Consider the following 22,581-nt stretch of genomic DNA (forward strand, 5'->3'; position numbering starts at 1 on the left):
TCTCTGACAAGGAAGTAGAAAAGCTGTAAATACCGATATAGTTTCCTCTCCCGATGTTCCATATACATACCGACGCTGTTCCTACACCTACACTCTGAGCATAAATTTATGTTGACATGAGTATCGGGTGTTATTTCTCTCTCTGTTTGCCTTGAGAGACTCTCCTCCTGTCCACTGAAAAGTAAACTCAAGATTCCAGATCAGTTAAGACAGTTGCTAGCCCCCCATTCAGAGTTCTGCAGCAGCACTGTTCAGATTTTTCAGCAGTCTCTTTACAAAATGACCACTTATAAGTGTACAAAAACACTTATCACCTAGCTTCTCAGTAGGTACACGTTTGGCCTCTCTTAAGCAGAGAGTCAATCACAGCTTAAGATTTTATACAAGATCCCATTTTCAAGTTTGGGGTTATTTCAGAAAATCTTTTTGCCTAGAAACAGTACTACTAGTAACACTTGAACTGGTTTGCCAGCACAACCTTTTACCCTGTTAGAAATGATGTTGACTTCTACCTTCATGTAGCATACATAGTGTCCTGTGCGACAGTTGATTCCATGATGCACCAGCACCGCATATAAGGCGTAGAGGAGTGGTTCTCCACTTGACTGAGACATGTAGGCTCGGAGGTCCAAATACTCAGGATATTTTACCTCCTAAAGAGAGACCAAGAAGATAGAAAAATTATATCAGAGTACTTCGCGGACTAGCCAGAGAAAAACACTTCCAAAAAACAGAGACTGGAATTATATGAATATATTTCTTGATTCACTAAAAATAAGTCTTCCCATAAGCAATGTTTAATACTAGAAGTTGCAGACAACTGTTTCCTGATGAATTAGCCTTCTCAGAGGAAAGTATATGCTTCTTGTCAAGCAGGGACTTTACTGATATTAAGAGAAAAATGAAAAAAAGAGAAAATGAAAATAAAAGCAGACCATTTCTCTATATTCTTAAGGTATATTCTTAATATACCTTGTTGATCTTTCCACCTGTGAAATCTGCAAATCTTTTCAGTGATATTGTGAGAACGTTGGAAGAACGGTGTATGGTAAATCTCTTGGATGCAGGAACCATCTTTTTACACCTTAAAAACAAGCAGAGACAAGTGTTTGAAAGCATCTTCTTTTTCGCCCCCAAAACAAACTCCTTTTAATGTCTCACGCATGCTTATGCTATTTGAATGATATTTACTTGCATCATGTGTTTGGTTTTTTCTTTTCATAAACCCATGCACTGCATGTCACGTTTGTTAATACAGAGAAGAAGGTAAGTTTTACCAACAACTCAGAGCACAGCGGGAACAGGAATCTCTCACGAAAGCATATTACCAGGGAGTTATAAAATATAAACAAAAAATAGTAAAAATGAGTTATATATAAGACTAATAACAGTTATCAGCAATGGAAAAAGTACCGTACATGTGCAAGGCCTTTCCTTTTAAGCTCACAAAAAGACAGAAAATTCTGGCTTTAAGTGTGACTGAACCGATCACACCTCAAAGAGCACGTTAAGGAAGGACCATGCAATTCAGATGTGAGGTGCTATTACAGTTCTTTCTCTTCCTCAGACATCACTTATGAGAATCCTGAATACGCTGCATGTTGCTTTCTAGGATCCGCAGGCTAAGACGAACCTGGGATTAAATTGCTTTAATAACCTATTGGACGCTCTTGATTCGACACCTTAATTTCCTTAGTATCCAACAACAAGAAGTGGATACTGCATTTTTCATTTAGAGGGGTCAGGCATGAATCCTACAGAACTGAGCCGGGCACTCTGTGCTTTTCTGAGGGGATGTTTGACTAACAGCTTGTTTTGCCAAACCATCTTATGCAAATGTTCAATTGTTTCTCACATACGTAGAAACATCTTACATATTGATCAGCACAGAGAGCGCCTGGACTCAACAGGCTTTCCCTGTGCACGGGTTAGGCTTAAGGGAGCTCATTTCGGACATTAGTCCACATCGACAGGTTTCACAGTTCAAGAGCTGTGCAAGACGCTGTTTAGTGAGCCAGCACAGGCTGCTAACATTCATTACCACAGAGCCAGCTCACATTCCCTGACACTCAATCTAACTTTGTTTCACAGTGAACGCTAGGACCTGCAGCAACCTGCTGCTGCCTTCCACTCCAAATCATTCTCCACAGCTCCTTGCTTCAGCTCACCACTACTTACTGGGCATGTCTTTTCACTTCTGCCAATATGAATATTTCAGCATGCAGCTACACGCCTAGGAAGCTTGACAAGCCATGGTGCAGACAATGCTACGAGAAAAGTCCAATATCAGCTAATAGCCACTCTTCTTAGATTTCCAAAACAGATGTAACGTTTTCAAGTTTGGGATTATTTCCGTGCACCAGTTGCTTAAACAAAATGAAGCAACAACAACAACAACGAAGCTGCGTCTCCTTATTTCTAAATGAAGTTAAAGGATAACTTATGCTCTAAGTCATGCAATACATAAAACTAATATCTAGCATTAAGACATAATTAGTTAATAATCTCACTCGCTACATTTGTAGCAATTCTCTCCATCCAGCTCTTCAGGTTTCACAAATAGTTCTAGAGCTCTGGTAACAGATGAAACCGCCTAGAGGAGCGAGAGAGAAGAGCGTAAAGTCACTGTAAATTCAAAATTCCAGAGACGCACTAGGAGTTTATAAGAGAACCTGACTAATACATACTTAAGCGATCTACTATGAGCACTGTCAAGAAGGAGGCAGAAAGAGCATGCTCAGCGTTTACCTCACCTGGAAGTCATTTTACTTTGAAACAAATCATTTTCCAGTAACGCAGACAGCATCTATAGTGTGCTTTGTCATCAATACTGGCAACAAATCCAGCAGTCTAACAATTAGATGTATATTGAGGTAGAACAACAAAGAAGTTTTGACAGTATCATAATTTGTGCAGACATAAAATTCTTTCCGCTTAAACCCAATGCAAATTTGGAGACTCTTTACATGGCTTCCATCAGCGCATTCCTCTATATTCTTAAACCTATAATAGCAGGGAAAAAAAGAAAAAGACAAAAAAAAAAAACAAAAAGGAGAAAAAAAGCAGGATTTTTACATAGTACATATTTTTACATATTACATAGTTTACATATCCCTCCACATGCTGTTCTGAATAATAGCCAAAATATTCATAGCCACTGTATTTGTTCTCCCCACACAGCTGAAAAAACAACATTTGAAACATATTTTTCAAAACATATTTTAATATCCAGCAGACTGTTCAGTCATCAAGCATTTAAAGACTGTTTTAGATAATCTCTAGATTAATCTAAAAGGAATCCCATAAACATGCTGCAGCCGCTTACCTTTAATATACTCGCTGGATGCGATGTTTCTTCCTTTCACCTGCACTGGAAGGCTTCCCTTCCTTGTGAGGTTGTTTACTGCCCTCACTTCTGCATTGCTCTCATAAAGAGCCATCTGGAGGATGGGATTCTTCCTTCTTCTCCCGGGTTTTCTTCTGGAAACGAGGATCTAAGTGTTCCAAGAAGCCTTTCACTTTCCTGATGTTTCTCCTTTTTCTTCTTTTTGTTACGCTTGCGATTGGCATTGTCAAAGTGGAGCGCAGAGAAATACAAATCATAAAGTCTGAAATAAACATGCAAGTTAAAAAGAGAAAAAAAGATGTGGCACTTGTTGCATACAGGAAACTTTATTTATTTTACCACAGGCGATGATTTGCCGCATGTCAGCTATTTTGTGGTACTTTGTGCACATGTAACTTCCTTTAGATGCAGCAAACTTAAGCCCTCAGATTGAAGGACCATAGGTCCTGGTTGGTACACAGATCATTAACAATGGTTAGCTCTGGAATATGTGCAAGTAAAAAAAAAAAAATATTTTAACCTAATCCAGAATGGTGTGCAGATGTGATTCGAACTACGTGGTCCAAAGCTAGTGCTCTGACACAATTCAGCAATACCTTTCCTGTCTTCACTGATCAACCTAATGATCCCCAGTCATGATCCCCAGCCAGATTATGCTATCTAAATAACTCAGAAACTATGAAAAAAAAAAAACAAAACATGAGAAGCACCCAGAAAAGAATTAGGAAAAAAAATGCTGATTAGGCTGGAATCCCTGCTTACTTGGAATCCTTCTCTCCCTGTTTATCTTCAGACTTCTTTTTCTTCTAGAACTTCTTATATTTTTTCATGTTTTCACCACCTAAAACCTCCTTTTCTACCTTTCTGCGTTGCCTTTCTATTTCACTTTCACTACCTTCTGCACGAGTATATTGTCTTTTTCTGTTTCCTTCTTTTGCCTTTTTCTGGCGACAGTTCTCCAAATGAGCTGACACAGGTGGAAGTGCATGTCTCTCACGCGAATGTTTTCCAGAATGTTGCTGAGCTACTGAGCAACGATGTGAGTCTGCTCTGGGTGTGCTAAAGTGATGTACATCTTCCTCTTGCAAGAGGGAACCTTGAGGCCATCTGCTTTTGTAATGATAACGCTTATGTGACCTGCTGGAGTAAGTCTGAGTCAATTTGTCAAAGTCTTTATCACCGTGAGAGAACTTTCTCTCTCTACTGTCTCCTGCTGCATGAGGTGAATAGTAATCCTTGTAATAGCTACATTTTTCCCATTTCCGTGGTTCATCTTGATAGTATCTTTCTCTGCTCCAACTTCTTTCCCCTTTGGAATGGTAATATCTAGCGCTATCTTGTTCTGATCTTCCTCTGCTTCGAGATCTGTACTTTGAATATTTTACTGGTCTTCTGCCATTATCAGGGCTGTTCCTTTCACTATGGGAAGATCTGTACCTGCTTCCCTCCCAATACTCCTGCTTGTGACGCTTTTGCTTAACAACTTCCACACTCCGAGAGCACCTTCTCTTGCTGGAATGACCATCTTTTTGACTCTCCTTCTCTTCAGTAGGAGAATGTTCCCTCTTTCTCTGGTAACGCTCTTTGTCAGATTTTTTAGTCTCGTCCTTTGTATCTTGGCATCTATCTGTAACAGCTAAGGAGGAAAGGTTTTTAGAACTACATTCACTGTCAGACTTTAGAGGGGAAGTTTGCCGCAATTTCTCACCAGTCTCAGAAGACTCTTTGATGTAGAAAACATTTTCTTCTGAAATCAGTTCATGTTCTTTTGATCTTCTTGGTTTCTCCTTGTCTCCACGGTCATCACATTGGTACTGTTCAAGGTATTCATCATTCTCAGTAGATTTCGGAGGTCCCGGGACACTGCACAAAATAAAAACACGTTTCCGTCTCCCTCCACCTGCTGCTCTGAGAAAAAAGGGGTGGGGGCGACGGGGGAACAGCCAATGTTTCTCCAGATAATGGAGAAAAATGGAAAAACATTCTATGAAGAAACACAAGTTCTCCGCGAGGCACCAGCCTGCATCAGAGTGCTATGCACAGTGTCGATCATTAGTTCTGTTTGCAACACTGGCCATACAGTACGGAATTCTACTGATTTAAATCCTTCCATTAAATAGTATTAGTAGACAGATAAAACCGCAATGAACTTCCATAAAATCTTGTCTTAATCAGACTGTGCTCATTTTACCTTCTTTCCTCTGACAAGCTGTTCAGCTGGCTGGCCGTGAGGGATTCCATGATGACTTCTCGAGGGACTGGAGGCATAGCTCCAGGCATCTGCAACTAAAACGCACAAGTCAGCAGACAGAAAAAATACCATTTGTGCTGAGGACTAGTCTTCTCAGAATTTCTACATTAAATGCTAAGCAAGATCGCTTTGTGTTGTATGCATTATCTACACTTCAAAGATAACGCCAACTCACCTCCCAAAATCTACTTTATGAAACTTAAGAATTTTTATCTCAGCTCAGCTTAAGCTGACAAGTTCTAATGTCAGCTCAGCTCTGCAAATTCTAATGGCATAATATCACAAAGGGTTACGATCAAATTTGTGCTGTGTTTTCTCAGCATTTCGCCTGAATTAGGAACATGATAAACACTCCCGAATACATCGTGGGTGAGAAATTCTCGATGGAGCAAACTACTATGTTTCAAGCAATCCGTTTGTTTTAGAAAAGAACATCTCACAAGGTTTAACAGGTTCAACTTGGCAAGTGGAATCATCAAGTTTCAGTCCGTTTTCTTTAGATTCATGAACTAAACTAATAGCACCATTCAGTGAATCAGTGTTTGGCAGCTCATGCTGGGATCTTCCTTCATCAGCATTCTGACAGGAAGAATGGGAATTCTGCGATGTACGGACTACCTTTCCAACCAAAATTCCACATTGCATTGCAATTCCTTTTAAATAAGCCCTTTGACTCCTCCTCAGATTTTCCTGAAGATTCTGCACCGTAAGGGACTGTGTTATCAGAGCTGAGTTTAGGATTTCCATTCACCTTTGGCTCCACAAAAATTTCAGCAGAAACTCTTTTTTTTTTTTTTTTGTATTTGTATTTGCTTCATTTGCTTTACCGAATTTGTGATTGTGGATGAAGGAACAGCCTTGTAGAGATCTTCATCCTCCACAGCACTGCTAAGACAGTCAGGCTGTGACACAGTCTGACGAGCAGGCAATTTATTGTGAATACTGATGGTGATCTTCTGGTTTTTTGACGTATCAGTAATTGAAGGCCTGGTAATCGCCTGTTCTTGAACACAGGCCATTGGTGGTGCTGAAGATGGCCTTTTTAGGGTGACACCAGTGGTATTTGCATCCTCTTTTATGGATCCATTTCCATTTAAACGACTTGAATTCTGTATTTAAAAAGAAGAAATTGCAAGACGGGTTAATGCAAACACTCCATTTAACATTTTTAAACATGTCATTCTCCTACTAAGTATTTCTACAAATGGTCTTAACACCTAAAAAGCAAAAAACACTGCCCTTAAAAGATAAATGCAAGTCCCATAAGTGTATTTAATTCCTGCTTTTGGTTTACTGCATATTGATATCAAATTAACATCATTTTTGAAAACCATCCAAACAACTTAACATTGCCTAAAGCTATTCCCAAATATATTTAGTTTCCCCTTTAAACATACCCCAAAAAGCCTGGAATAATTGTTCTGGTGCTCAGGAATAAGACAATTTGGTTTCCCTGTCTTAGCTAAAGTGACGTCGATAGGAAAAACAAGTCCTCTTTTAAATGATTCGAGGATTAGTACACTCTACTTAAATTGTCAAAGAGCGTAGCTCTCTGTGCTTTACAAAGCTGTCTAGGAGGTATAAACAATGGAGTCGCATGGCTGCGCAATTCAGCAGTAACCACTGTTTGAATGACTCTGGCTGTAGCATGAGGGCTGTGAAGACAGCTGCAGCGTGGGAAGGAAAACAAAACAAAGATGCCAAAAACCAAACAAAAAACCCCACACCAAACCCCAAACCCACTGTCCGTTTGGTGCCATTATCTGCCCTCCCGCTTCCCTAAATTACCTTAATCATATGAGGAGGAAGTCGTGGTCCCAGAAATCCAGCCTGCTTACTGTTAGCCCCCCGCTGACCAGGGGGGAATGAACAGGGATAAGACGGTGCTGCTAAGTAAAAAGCACGTTCTCCGAGCGTCAAATCATAGCGCCTTCAGAAAAGAGCAGTGATCTCAGTTTAGTTTTTCTTTCGGCCTACTCTTGGATTAAATCCCATCCTATAATTTTATAGGAACAGTTCATACGATATGGAAGCCTTCTCTACAGAAGACTTAGCCAAGACTACAAACTGAAAAGTAGGTAACAGTCTTCCTACTATGACTATCACTTTCAGAGCAATAATTCATTCTTACACCACAGATGGCCTTCATTTCTCTCCTTCTCTAAATTAGCCAGCTACAGATAACACATATACAGCAATTTACACAAGTGCTGCAGTTTAAGGCCAAGCAACAAAAGATAATAAATGACAGAGAATTTCAGGTTAGACAGAACTGAATTAGAGAAATAATCATCTTTTCCTGGGAGAGAAAGAAAAACACTTGCAAAAAGAAAAGTATCAATAACAGGAGAGTAAATCTCTTCTGAACACATTTGAATACTTGTTATTACCTGATATAAAAAAGTAAGTAAGCTTGCTGACCAAGAACTCTTTTAATGTCAGTACGGACTACTTTTGCATCATTCATCTGATACCAAAGTCCATTACCAGCCTGCAAATAAAGACAACGATATCTTTAGATGAATTGCATGTTTTCCAAATGAAATCACAGATAGCAATAAAATACACACGTGTCAAATAAACATATAATGAAATCTTTTTCCCTAGAAACAGTACTACTAGTAACACTTGAACTGGTTTGCCAGCACAACCTTTACCCTGTTAGAAATGATGTCGACTTCTACCTTTATGTAGCATACATAGTGTCCTGAGCGACAGTTGATACCATGATGCACCAGCACCGCATATAAGGCATAGAGGAGTGGTTCTCCACTTGATTGAGACATGTAGGCTCGGAGGTCCAAATACTCAGGATATTTTACTTCCTAAAGAGAGACCAAGAAGATAGAAAAATTATATCAGAGTACTTCGCGGACTAGCCAGAGAAAAACACTTCCAAAAAACAGAGACTGGAATTATATGAATATATCTCTTGATTCACTAAAAATAAGTCTTCCCATAAGCGACGTTTAATACTAGAAGTTGCAGACAACTGTTTTCTGATGAATTAGCCTTCTCAGAGGAAAGTATATGCTTCTTGTCAAGCAGGAACTTTACTGATATTAAGAGAAAGAATAAGCCGTAGTCGTTAGTCTACAATTATTGTCTGAAAATATTAACAACTTTCAGCTTTGGGGGATGTCCCATTACATGATGACAAAGTTGCATTACAGCGGGAAATATACCTTGTTGATCTTTCCACCTGTGAAATCTGCAAATCTTTTCAGTGATATTGTGAGAACGTTGGAAGAACGGTGTATGGTAAATCTCTTGGATGCAGGAACCATCTTTTTACACCTTAAAAACAAGCAGAGACAAGTGTTTGAAAGCATCATCTTTTTTGCCCCCAAAACAAACTCGTTTTAATGTCTCATGCATGCTTATGCTATTTGAATGATATTTACTTGCATCATATGTTTGGTTTTTTCTTTTCATAAACCCATGCACTGCATGTCACGTTTGTTAATACAGAGAAGAAGGTAAGTTTTACCAACAACTCAGAGCATAGCGGGAACAGGAATCTCTCACGAAAGCGTATTACCAGGGAGTTATAAAATATAAACAAAAAATAGTAAAAATGAGTTATATATAAGACTAATAACAGTTATCAGCAATGGAAAAAGTACTGTACATGTGCAAGGCCTTTCCTTTTAAGCTCACAAAAAGACGGAAAATTCTGGCTTTAAGTGTGACTGAACCGATCACACCTCAAAGAGCACATTAAGGAAGGACCATGCAATTCAGATGTGAGGTGCTATTACAGTTCTTTCTCTTCCTCAGACATCACTTATGAGAATCCTGAATACGCTGCATGTTGCTTTCTAGGATCCGCAGGCCAAGACGAACCTGGGATTAAATTGCTTTAATAACCTATTGGACGCTCTTGATTCGACACCCTAATTTCCTTAGTATCCAACAACAAGAAGTGGATACTGCATTTTTCATTTAGAGGGGTCAGGCATGAATTCTACAGAACTGAGCCGGGCACTCTGTGCTTTTCTGAGGGGATGTTTGACTAACAGCTTGTTTTGCCAAACCATCTTATGCAAATGTTCAATTGTTTCTCACATACGTAGAAACATCTTACATATTGATCAGCACAGAGAGCGCCTGAACTCAACAGGCTTTCCCTGTGCACGGGTTAGGCTTAAGGGAGCTCATTTCGGACATTAGTCCACATCGACAGGTTTCACAGTTCAAGAGCTGTGCAAGACGCTGTTTAGTGAGCCAGCACAGGCTGCTAACATTCATTACCACAGAGCCAGCTCACATGCCCTGACACTCAATCTAACTTTGTTTCACAGTGAACGCTAGGACCTGTAGGAACCTGCTGCTGCCTTCCACTCCAAATCATTCTCCATAGCTCCTTGCTCCAGCTCACCACTACTAGAAAATGAAGCAACAACAACAACAACAAAGCTGCGTCTCCTTATTTCTAAATGAAGTTAAAGGATAACTTACGCTCTAAGTCATGTAATATATAAAACTAATATCTAGTATTAAGACATAATTAGTAATAATCTTACTCGCTACATTTATAGCAATTCTCTCCATCCAGCTCTTCAGGTTTCACAAATAGTTCTAGAGCTCTGGTAACAGATGAAACCGCCTAGAGGAGCGAGAGAGAAGAGCGTAAAGTCACTGTAAATTCAAAATTCCAGAGACGCACTAGGAGTTTATAAGAGAACCTGACTAACACATACTTAAGCGATCTACTATGAGCACTGTCAAGAAGGAGGCAGAAAGAGCATGCTCAGCGTTTACCTCACCTGGAAGTCATTCTACTTTGAAACAAATCATTTTCCAGTAACGCAGACAGCATCTATAGTGTGCTTTGTCATCAATACTGGCAACAAATCCAACAGTCTAACAATTAGACGTATATTGAGGTAGAACAACAAAGAAGTGTGACAGTATTACACTTTGCGCAGCAATAAAATTCTTTCCCCTTAAACCCAATGCAGACGTGGAGACTATTTACAGGGGTTCCACAGAAGGACAAAGTCCAATCCACTTTCTAACCACCACCAAGCTCTTATATTTTAACATTGTACGTGGTTTGGTTTTTTAAGTTAAACAAGTTTAATTTAGAAAGTTATACATGTACTTAAACATCATGAATTATATTTACAAAACCTCCTACCTTTACATCCAAAGTGATATCAAGAAATGCCTCATACGTATCCGAAACTGCTTTGCAATTCAAGCACTTCACTGGAAGCAAAATATAAATGCTTAACAACACGTGAAGGAGACTAACTGTCCACATTCAAGTTGTCGATAGATACTACTTCAGACAAACTACAGACTGCTTTACTACCGACAAAAGACACAGATCAGTTCTAAGGACAGGAATATTTTTAAAAGTACCTCTTGATCTTAGAAATCCTCCAAATATTTGATGAATGATGGTGGTAGCTTGAGAAGATCTGTCCAATCTGGAAATAAATTATAATCAGACCTCAGAAGATTTAAGGCACACAGTTAACTCTTCAAAGAGTTTTATGAAAACCAAGGATGACCTAGACTTTCAGTTTTGATAGTAAATAAAGGCCTAAAAGGTGCTAGAGAACGTATAAAAGTGAATTTGTTTATGCTTACTTGGTGCTTCCATTCAAGCACGCTTCCTGCATAGCATCAACAGTATAGCGCAAGAACTCGTGTGCGTCTTCTTGACTGCCAAAACGGAAATGTTGTCCTATTCCTAAATAAGAAGATGATAGTATTCACCTCATTTAAAAATGAAGTAATTCTCCTGTTTCTAAAATCTCTCTTCTTTACAGTGTTAAAACCATTTATACACATCAAATAATTATTTGAAGATTACAAGATGCTGAAAAAGAAACACATCTGAAGCCACTTACGACTGAGATTATTGATAACACGCGTAGGCTCGATGGCATCAACAGTGCAACGCAGGGCCTGGTTAATGTGAGTCTCCATCGTGCACATCATGCAAAAATCTTGTTCACGACCTGAAGAGTGAAAGAAGAAAGCATCCCAGTCTAGCGAAACAGACATAACTACAAACAAACATATAAGTAACATTTAAACTATAGATACAATATCCACTCTCCTTGTCCCAACAGTCTCCTAACATTTCATTTCACACAACTTTATAGAATAAAAATATCCATTAAGCCTGTATTCAAGTGCATTTTGTGATGAGAAATCTAAAAGACTACTGCAAAGTCACGTTTGTAAAGGCTGACAGGAATGTGAACTCCACAGGTTGCAAAATGTATGAGGAAAGAATATTTGACCTTGATGATACAGCATTAAGAGAACGTGGGTTATTTTCAGCACAGTGCTGTCAGGTGAGCTTCATGATACAGAGCTACGAGTCCTTTGGGAGAAAGGAAAAATTACAGTAATGTATGTAATAGTACTTCTGCCCTCCTTTTTTCAACAGGATTCTCAACTGAAACGATTTCTATATACAGGAAGAAAACAGTTAAATTTCTAGGTATCGATACAAAGATACCAGCCTAAAAAGCATACAGGTTTAGTACAACATTTACTTTATAGTACAACATTTTATTTAGGACAAAATCAGTCTAGATTTTAATACAGTCCCACAAAAAAATCTAGTCGTGTTCATAACAGCTCATATTGCTTTCTAGGTTTTTTTTTTTTTTTTTTTTTTTAATTGGTTCAACAACGAACAGACCATTTATTGTAGTGCATTATGGAACCTCGGCTGTGCAGACTAAAGACCTATGATGCCAACATCCTAAATTTTATTGCCTTTCTAGCAGCAGGAAGCCCAAATAGCCCAAATGCCAAATGTTCATTAAATGCATTACTGTCCAATGCACTTCATTATTCCCATGAAGCAAGAAAAGATCCTTTTAAAAAAACAAACAAACAAACAAACAAAAAAAACACATGGTGCATTAAACGCACTCCATATGCTATTCCGAGCCCACTGCTAATACAATGCTCAAAGCCAGCGTCTACAGGTAAAATCAGACAAGTAAGTTTGTCTCACAGAATCACTGCTGTTCTTTCACCTTCACAGCTATCCAACAGATTTAAAATACTGTTAGAAAGTACTCACATGACTGGCTGTGCTCAAGAGAAAGCATGTAATTGGCAAGTGGGGGGGTGTAGGTCAAACACTGTAGAGTAGCATTAAGAAAACACGTGTTGCCAAGATTGTACAGGCCAACTCCAACACTTTGTGTTTCTTGCCAATCCATACGTATCTTCTCAGGTGGAAAAAGAATCCTTTGTGGCGGAGCAATTCCATCATTAACAACTGCAAGAAAGTTATATTTAAAAAGAGATTTTGCTTGTTTGTTTCTAAGAAAGGTATTAAGTATATATAGGTATAGTGAATATATAAAGTATATATAGGCATAGTAAAAATACTATTCTGCGGGAGCACCTAGAGGAACTAGCTACAATCCAAAACAGAAAAACTTATTGCAGACACCTTTAATACCGCCATCTTCAAATTGGCTGGTCAACACAACGTTTTGGGAAAAAAAAGTTTAGTCAACCATTTTAATTTCTTCCTTATTATATGCTTTTTTCCTTATTATAACTTCAACCACAAACTTAGACTTGAAATTATATGGTAATAAATGCAAGGACAATGTAAAAACAAATAACTAGGAATGACGGTACCCCTACAAATATCAGATCTTTTCCTGAGCAATCTTAACATTCAAAAACCTGTGAATAATGGAACCTGTGAATAGCAACAATCAAACACTTTTCTTTGCAAAACAGAAAAGATATGGATGAATCAGTGCATTACAAAATGCTCCCCACATTTCTCTGTCGACTGTAAATATATCAAAATTAATTTCTGTAACGTCAGTCACTTCAGTTGCCTTAGGAGAATCGCTTTGGAAGTCTTTATTCACAGTAGTCCCGTTCTCTATCAGTGCAACAAGCAAGAACTACCACTTTCTACTTTTGTTTTGAAGAAAACGGAGGCAGGATAAAGCGCACACTTACTTAGATCTCTTTGGGCAAAAGGCTTAGATTTTTCAGAGGATCTACAATAAATAGCACCTCCACATCCTTGGGCCACAGAGACTTGGCTTGAATCTTCTGCAGGTGGTATCCGGCCCCAGTTTGCGGTGCGTGACATCAGTTTTTTAGTACTCGGTTTCTTGGATTTGCCAGACCGCCTTGAAGATGGCTTTTTAGACTTTGAAGATTTGGGCTTGTTAACTATGGTCATTGTTCTCATCTGCGACAGAGACAAATGTTCTGGCTGACGTAAGAATACCAAGAAGCATTCCAAGAAGAAAAGAGTAGTAGAAGTCCTGTCACTTAATCTCAAAGAAACGGCCTTGAAGAACTAACTTGCTGGTATGAATGATTTAAAAGGAATCCCCAAACTAAACACACAAAGGAAAAATTTCCATCAAAACTCTATCAGTATTACTTTTAGCTTCTGCAGAACTAGTGGCTGATGCCATTTCTTTCACTTTCGTAGGATTTTAATCCATTACAACTCTGGAGTCTTTTTAATATAAAAATGCAAATGACATTCTCTGAGGGGAATCAGTTATTTATTGCATTTTTGGAGCTTTGCAATTATCTATTAATTATTACCTATTATCTAATAGATAATGGTTGCGATTTATATATAATTGTTGCTCACGCTAGTAATGGAGCACTATTACTTTACTGCCTGCGCTTTTCTGCTTCGTGTGCACAAAGGTACCTGCATTTCGCTGCTACTTTACTTCTGTCTTTCCAGGGCTCACCCTCTACCTCACTGTCTACTGCACCAGTCATGATGGCTTGGTTGTGATTCTGTAATGAGCCTAGCTTTTGAATACACTTTTTCTGGGCGTCACTTTGTGATAGCAAGTTAATTTGTGAGGGCTTATCACCTATGACCTGCTTCTCAGTAGGTACACGTTTGGCCTCTGTTAAGCAGAGAGTCAATCACAGCTTAAGATTTTGTCCAAGATGCCATTCACGAAACTGAGTTTAACCTTGACAGAACTGAGTTTAACCTTTAAACCTGAAGCTCCGTTAAAGAATAAAGCAGCACCCAAGCCAGGAAATAGAAGTTAATCGTCACTTTACCCTGAAACGCACGTAAAGCCGGTGAGCTATTCTGTGCTGGCAGGATTGCTGCCGGGATGGCCGACGAGGCGGCGGGCACAGGGGGCCACAGGACCTGCTCCCCGGGGCCACAGGTCCTGTCACAGGGGGCTGCCGGGGGTCTCCAGGCGCCGGGAACAGCGGCAACAGCGGGGACAGAGGGGACAGCAGCGACAGCAGCCGCCACCTCAGCCGAGGCCGTCTCCACAACTGCCACAACGGCCTCGGAACGCCGCCCAACTCGGAGCTCCAGCGTGACGCCTTTTCAACCTGGCCGCGGTGCTCACGGCTAAAAGCAGAGCGTTTCCTCCGGCGTGTCTTTACTGTCGGTGCCGGACCGGCCCTCACCCCGAGCTCTCCCTGCCGGGAGGGCTTTGCGGTTGGGGTTTCCCTCCCGCCGCCGCCGCGGGCAGGCCCCGCGCGCAAGCTGTCCGCGCTGGGGAGCGGCATGTCGCCCGCGGCGAGAGCCCGAGGGCGCGACACGAAAAAGCCCCGACACGAAAAAGCCCCGACGTGCGGGCGAGGCGGCGGGGAGACGGCTCTGAGGGAGCGGCCGCTTCGCCCCGCCGTCCTCCTCCCCTCCCGGGCCGCCCCGCCGAGCCCCGTGCGCCTCAGGTGCTGCCCTGAGAGGGCGCTCGGGCACTGGGACAGCTGCCCAGGGCAGTGGTCGTGGCACCGAGCCTGACGGGGGTCCAGAAGTGTTTGAACAATGCTCTCAGACATAGGCTCTGCTTTTGGGGTGGTCCTGTGTGGAGCCAGGAGTTGGACTCGCTCATTATTGTGAGCCCTTTCCACCTTGGGATGTTCTCTGATTCTAGGTCAGCAATCCATTATCTGATGAGAGGTGTGGAGTCATTCGAAGGGAAGAGAGACCAAAACACTTCTGGTTTCCAGAAGCGGGTATTTGGTAACCAAACCGATGATTCCTTTTCTTCTAGAGCGAGTAGCAGCAGGGATCCGCTTTACAATATGCTGGCAACAAGGAAACGAAGAATTGCAAACAAGACGTAGGACTTGAGCAGCAGCTTGTATACATGCATCAGCTTATGAATGAGCACACAGCTGAGCGATAATGCAAAAATTGGACAAACTAAGAGAAGACGTTAACTGTAAATTTTATAGGTATACACTTTACTATGACGTAAGAACTGGGCAAGACCTTTCAGGGAAAAGAGCTGTTGGCATGTAATTTGAAGTAAGCTTCAAATCCCAGAGGATGATTTTGTTGGAACTTTATTCAGCTGAAAACGTGGAAGCCTTGTTTCTGCTTGTGTTAGTTACAGCTCCAGTTTACTTTGGTTGGGAGGGAAGGCATTCCAGGCTAATGTGCTGTACCTGTTCCTTCAGCTCGTTGTCCATAAACGGAGGAGCAAATGAAATTCTTTGAATCTCCATTAAATGCAGCACTACAAAGCGGAGTAGAGGGCGATTTGGCACTTAATTTTTCTGTAAGCAGAAAACCCAACAGAATCTCCACAACAGTTTTCAAATCTTGTCCTGCAGTAAATGACCAGCTGAGTGAAGCTTGCATTTAGAGTATGTGCTCCTACGTTAGAGGGAAATAGCTTTTCCTCTTCAGAAGTGCAACTGAGTGGTGAACTGGCAGCTACGTAGGGAACTAGTTGTACCAAAGGGTTTGTGTTGAAGGCACAGAAAAATATGCAGGTCCCAACAGTAAAGGATTGTCTGTAGGCATCACACTGAGTACAGATGTTGTCCGCGAGTTCGTGCCCAGTGCACCGCGCCAATAAGCACCCAGAGTCGGAATGCACACCAAGGTCTTTTAATTACATAATTAATTACAGAACTCTGCAGAGTCAGGTACTTGGCTATCTTTCGCAAAGCAAGCACACCTCTGACTCGAATCACCGTCATTCATACACAGGAAACTTGTGAAAACTCTCTCTTTGGCTCCTTTTGATTGGTTATTACAGCTCACCTAACTTTTCTCTACTGAGCTTGCGCATTACAGAGGAACACCGGGGGGGGGGGGGGGGGGGGGGTGGTGGTACAGGAGGAGGGGGACACACACCGAATCCCACATTAGCAAGGATTATCATTTTGACAGGTGTGATTTCTAATGTGTTAATGACCCTTAATGAGCAAAAGGTTACTACAGGCCAGTCTGGAGCTGGTTTTCTCCTTCTTGTTTTTTCCCTTTTATCCCTTCTCTTCCTTGCTTCTGCTAGCTCAAGGCTACCTGTCTCTCTCCTTCCTTATTTTCTCAGCTAAAAGACTACACAAGCTACAGGCCTCCCTATTTTCTTCAAGGTTTCCTTGCTTTTCTCCCAGCTTTGGGACTACACAGGTGTGCTTTGATATTTGCCAGTATAGCTAAAACTCATGCCAGTCTGCTCACGCACAATAAGCAGTAAGAGTTAAGGACTGGTTTCATCTGCTTTTTACATAGTAACATCCTCCTTATGTTTTAGATATGCTGTAGTTAAAGCTTAAAGTAGTTCAAGTAGTTAAGTTAAAGGAGTAAAGTTACTCCTTGTGGAGTAATTGCCTTAAGTGACTAGGCATTATAAGCACCCCTCCATCCCAAAAGCTACCCGCCTCCAAGGGGCAACCACCCCTCACTGAGCACATCCTCTGAATTTCTCGGAGCCTGTACCTTTAAACGCAAGCGAGGTAATTTCTACCAATCACAACCAAGATACGCATGACTGGAGTCACTCAAGCTCCACCTAAAAGATAGAAAATAATATAAATTGGCTTAAGAGAAAGGGAATGTTGGGGAAGATACTGTCACGAAGAATACCTTCTGACATCAGTCGACAGGCTGAGCCTCTCACCCCTCCCCCCCCCCGCCCACTGGGATGCTGCGAGGTAAGATCTGAACGCTTGGTTATACCAGGCGTCTCCACGGAAACTTAGAAATCTCTAGCGTCTTTATGCTTTTTAACATCTTAATACCTAGGCCGTGTACCTGTGCATTTCATGCATGCTAGCTTGCTTTTGCAGACAGTGAATTTATCACTGGCAATCCAAAGGACCTGTGTATCTGTTGCCGTAATAAACTGCACTTAATTGCATTGTTCCTGGCCGTGACAGTTCTCCTTGAACGCGACTAGAGCGAGGGCGTGCTGCGTTGTTGGTGGATCCGTGGCCGTGATAGTTCAGTACCCTGAAGCCGACCGGACCCGTAACGGTCAATCGGCTACACCCCTTAATGCGACACTACTAAAGGAAGAAGATGACAGGGCTTGCATTAGGCACGAGTTGCATTAGGCTTTGCATGTGAAAACATCCCCAAATAATTTCACATGGATTTAACGTTTTTAAAGGGAAAAAAACAGGAAGGTGTAGTCTTTCTGTAAGCTACAGCCCTAGATAGTTAAGGCATCAGCATTCATTCCTTTGCTTGACAACAAACTATGAACATACAGAAGAGTTAAATATTTTCATTGCATTCTTAAAGGCGATTTTTCAGACTTGTGCTTCAGTTGTTGGAGTTGAAGAAATCGGTAGACGCCCTTACTTTTACGTTAAGACCAAAATCTTTATCTAAGATTGTGTTATCTAACACAACTAAACTCCCACCCCCACATGTCTTTTTGGAACTTCTGAAAGATCTTTCTGCAGTCCCACTCTGATGGTCTTTCAGTTGTTGAACCTGAGCTGTGCCTACCGCACCAACGAATGCTTTCATGACACAGTATTTTGTCAAAGCAGTTTTGCTTCTTGGAGCTACAGAAGCAGCTCTGGCTACATGATAGGGAACTGTGCTGCACTGGCAAAAACAGACTTACTTACAGACTTAACACCACTTGCTAACTTGATCTATTTCAAATCTCATTTTAACTTTAAAGAGCAATCAGTTTTGCGGTTCCTGTCTTACTAAGTTGCCTTGTTTTGCATGGAAGGTCAGCCTGTGAATGTTTTGCTTTATTGCATGCTTCAAAAAAAGGCTGAGAGGAAGAGACTGGAGGAACCTTTTCTATTCTATAGACTTTCCCCCACGAATGTGGAATTGCAGGCTACTTGGATGAATGTTCGAATGTAAGGGAGCAAGCCTCAGCCAAAGGAGGTAGAATCCTTGCTTAAGAGGAAGTAGCAGTGTGGGGACATCTTTGCTTAATGGGAGCCGTTTAAACTCTTCATAGAAACTCAATAAGCTCTACATCTTATGTTTGGAAAGCAGTATGGTTACGCAGCTGCTAACCTAATGACTTGAGTCTTCTGCTCTGCAACCACGTTTTGTTTTCAAGCAGTGCATACATCAGTTTAGGCTTTGGACAAGGAGATTTGTAATGCAAATAGTGATAAACCAGAATCAGTGCTACTGACGAGTGTAATGGTGAAATGCAGCAAATCAAGTGTTCCTGGAGAACTGTGAGATTACAAAACCAATAAGCCATGAAGCACTTTTTTTTTTTTTTTTTAATCAATTCTTATATGCTGAAATAACACCTTCAAGAAAATCTGTTTATCCAGCCAGGCGACGGTGTCTACCTGTAAGCACAAAGGAAACGCCTTGAGAGTTCGTTTGCTGTATTTGAAGTTCTTATACCCTGCAGAAATAATTATTTAGAGTAACATGTAACTGAGGAGATCGTAGCAGGAAGTATATTATTTCTAGCATTAAATTGCTGCCCCGTTGCCAGTGCAATCTAGGGAGAGAACTGTATATAATAGTTAAACTCCCCTGGACTGACTTAAATTTTAAAATATTCTGACAAAGTAAGCTCTAAATCACTTGACATTTTGAACAGTTTTAAACGGGTACAAAACCGAAGCTTTATAAACCAAGCAGCATTTATAATGCTTCATATATAAAAACAATGCCTATTTTTAAGATTTGTTACATATCTATGTAGATACGCTTGCTGGAAAAGCCAGGTCTGTTGTAGACCAAATGCTGCAGATTAAGACTTGTGGCTTACCAGTTCCATTTCTGTATTTTCTTGGAAAATGTTTCGAGTTAGAGTTTAAATATAAAATGTAAATACTGTACAGATATATATTGAAATAAGTATTTCTTGGTGTACACAGGTGATTTGCATGACAAATACTCTGTATCGATCATTGTTAAAAACGCAATGTTCTGTGTAAATCCGCTGCGTATTAATCTTTTCATTTATCATCAAGAGCTGTTACTTAAGCCTGGACATTCTCAAAAATAAAGCGTGAAACTATATACCATTGTGTAGCTCCTCCTTTATCAAGAGTACATGCAAGATAATTGCTCCTTTTTTTTTTCTTTCTAGAGGATGATTCAATTTTATAGCATGGATTATAACCGCTCTTGCAAGTGACCTTCTTTTAAGCACAACAGTTTAAATGATCAGGTTACAGAGAAAACCCTTTCACTGCAAAATAGATTCAATAAAGACTTGTGGCTTACCAGTTTCATTTCAAAACCCAAGGTGTTGGGTTTGATGGAAAAATGGTTGGTTTGGATGGTAAAAAGGTCGTCCGTTTTGATGGTAGGTTTAGTCTGAGTATTGAAGGCTTCCATCAGTAAGCTCTGCATCTGAAAGACAAAGGGAAGAAATGTCATTCCCTGTTGTGATACTCAACATGGAACTGTCTGGCTCAGTGGTTTTCTTTCTAAAGAGAGAAGTCACAAGCCTGCACACAGCTTGATCTGCTCTCTGACTACAGGGCTGAACTGACTGGAGAAGGCAGCTTCCAAAGCCCTCCCATTAAACTGACTGCATTTCAGTTCCATGCTAAAATTGGTCAACTGTACAGAATATTAGGACAAAGCTACCTGTTTTGATAGCAAACGGTAGACCTTAGGTAAGTTGCATTCATTTGAAGGTTTGACTGGACGGCATCCTTGTTTTACTAGTGATCTTGTGGTCAAGCTGACCAAATCCTAGCCACAGAACAGAAGCGTTCAGAAACTGGCTAGAGAGAGCACTTATTAGAGAGAGCAGGAATTTAACTGCTTTAACGCTGCTCTTTCTCTCACGTATCTGGAATTTCCTTAAATCACAAATTATCACTAGCTATCCTTGTTAATTTATTCAAAGTAACATGAGTCCAGGTGAAAAGGCACACTCTAACAAGTCCTCAGTTGTTCCTAGTCTGCTCCTAGCTTACTTGAGAGGTTCAATACAGTAAGAAATAAATAAATAAATAAATAACCTGCTGAAGTGGCCTTTTTTCAGATTAGATTCCACCATTCAGAAAATCCTGCTTAAGAGATGTTTTTTCTTTTCTTTGAAAGACTGACCTTCCCCCACATGAAACTAATTAGTATCTTTAGGCTTGATGAAATACATGAATTCCTCAATTTACCAAAATTGCTTTGCACAGCCCTCCCATCCTGCTTATGTTGCAAGCAGCGTATCTAAGTGGGGTACTGTTGGGGTACATCTCTTTCACTCATGTAGCCCAGTGATCCCAATGCCCTGGACTTGTGTAATGTGTGCAAGACATTTACTTTCTCCCTATACTTTTGACTGGTTTAGAATAAGCGAGTTCGCCATCTGCTGGCCAGAGAATTCACCGAAGCCCAAAGAGCATTAGAGCAGACGCATTTTCTTCTGTGCTATTCCTGATTTATCAGCTAGAAGAGACACAGTTTAGTACAATCAGGATTCTTTTGACATTAGTAGCATAAAAAGTCTATTTTTGCAACACTGGTATTTGAAAGACCTCCGTTCAGTCCCTAATTTTGTTCTTGATAATGGGACAGATTGTATTAATGTTTGCAAGAATGTGTGAACAACCAGCCTCCCCTCCATGTCGTATTTTAAGATTAAAACTTGTGGTCGTCCCTGTCTCAAAACACAGTCATGCTTTGCAACAATCGCACTCCCTCTTTAGCTTGAAGGAACTTGTCAGTGCCAGAATCTACTGACTATGGCAATTTACTTCATCATCCAAACCGGGCAGAATTTTTGAAAACCTCTTGCAAGATTTCACTTCTCCAAACATTATGTAGAAGACATTCAGCTGTAAAGCAAGAAGATGAAGTCCTTTGTTTCCTATGCCAGAATGACATTTTCAACACTGAACAGGATTGTCACCGACCGTTAACTGGTTGTTAAGTTGTGGCTAGGTATAAAATGTAGAAAATGTTTAAAAATAAAACTTGCCTTTGGATAGTGAACTGTCTTCTTCGGGGATTACTTCAGTTACCTGTAAGAGGAAAACAGATGATTTGGGGGGGTTGTTTGTTTTTAAGAACGGGTGCAGTCTTGCCAGTAATTTAGCTGGTATTTTTCAAAGTGACCTCTTAGAAACTTTACAGCACTGTTGAATCAACATGTCTCTAACCCTACAATTAAATAATGCTAAAAGATGCAGCAATTTATCTTCCTGCAAGTGCTTATTAAGATATCTGAGTAACTGCGACCGTGGCTTCATCACAGATATATATATATATATATTTAATACTACACACTTCTGCTCAGAAAGAAAATCACGGAAAATGTAAAATTTCATTTGAGATGCTGAATTTGTTGCAGTGTGAGATCTTCTTCATCACATGATTCTATTCGTAATTAAACCATATTATCTACTGAGAGACCAAGATTACGACAAGAACAGCACAGAGTTCAGCATGAAGCCGATCAGGAGCTCAAGTTTGTACTTATTTTTTTGTAAGGAGATGTACCAAGCTGGCTTTTTTATTGTTTCATCAGCACATTTCTAAGCCTATACGAGCAGGGGAAAAAAAAAAAAAAACAAAAAAAACCCAAGTAGAACAATTGCAGGGCTCCTCAGTTTACAGCATGAGGTCGCTTTTTCCAGGTGAAAAGCGGAGCCATAAGTGGCAGTACACTAAAGCCCTGGCACGTGGAGATCCGAGAGGAGAGCTGTTTGGCCCTCCTTTTCACTCCTGGGAACCACATACCTCAAAACCCACAGACTATGGGATATATCTCAGAGAAATCTTGGGAAAGGAGAGCATGAAGAGCATGTTTGTAAATTTATTTCTCCCTGGGCT

General features: G+C 40.5%; 1 protein-coding gene and 1 pseudogene across 2 annotated transcripts in view; one reads left to right on the forward strand and one right to left on the reverse strand.

The window, feature by feature from the left end:
* The window catches only part of LOC310904788 (uncharacterized protein), a 339,287-nt gene that overhangs the window by 175,501 nt on the left and 141,205 nt on the right, over positions 1-22,581 (forward strand).
* LOC310904758 (ubiquitin carboxyl-terminal hydrolase 42-like) lies at positions 3,410-13,907 on the reverse strand (annotated as a pseudogene). Its single transcript has 16 exons — positions 13,566-13,907; positions 12,658-12,858; positions 11,462-11,572; positions 11,199-11,301; positions 10,968-11,035; positions 10,741-10,811; positions 10,124-10,206; positions 8,783-8,894; positions 8,282-8,422; positions 7,988-8,088; positions 7,386-7,527; positions 5,997-6,706; positions 5,538-5,626; positions 5,363-5,366; positions 4,109-5,133; positions 3,410-3,608 (listed from the first exon to the last, which is right to left on the reverse strand). The product of its transcript is annotated as a ubiquitin carboxyl-terminal hydrolase 42-like (transcript).

Source organism: Anser anser (assembly GCF_964211835.1).
Source record: "Anser anser genome assembly, chromosome: 10".
Classification (NCBI taxonomy): domain Eukaryota; kingdom Metazoa; phylum Chordata; class Aves; order Anseriformes; family Anatidae; genus Anser; species Anser anser.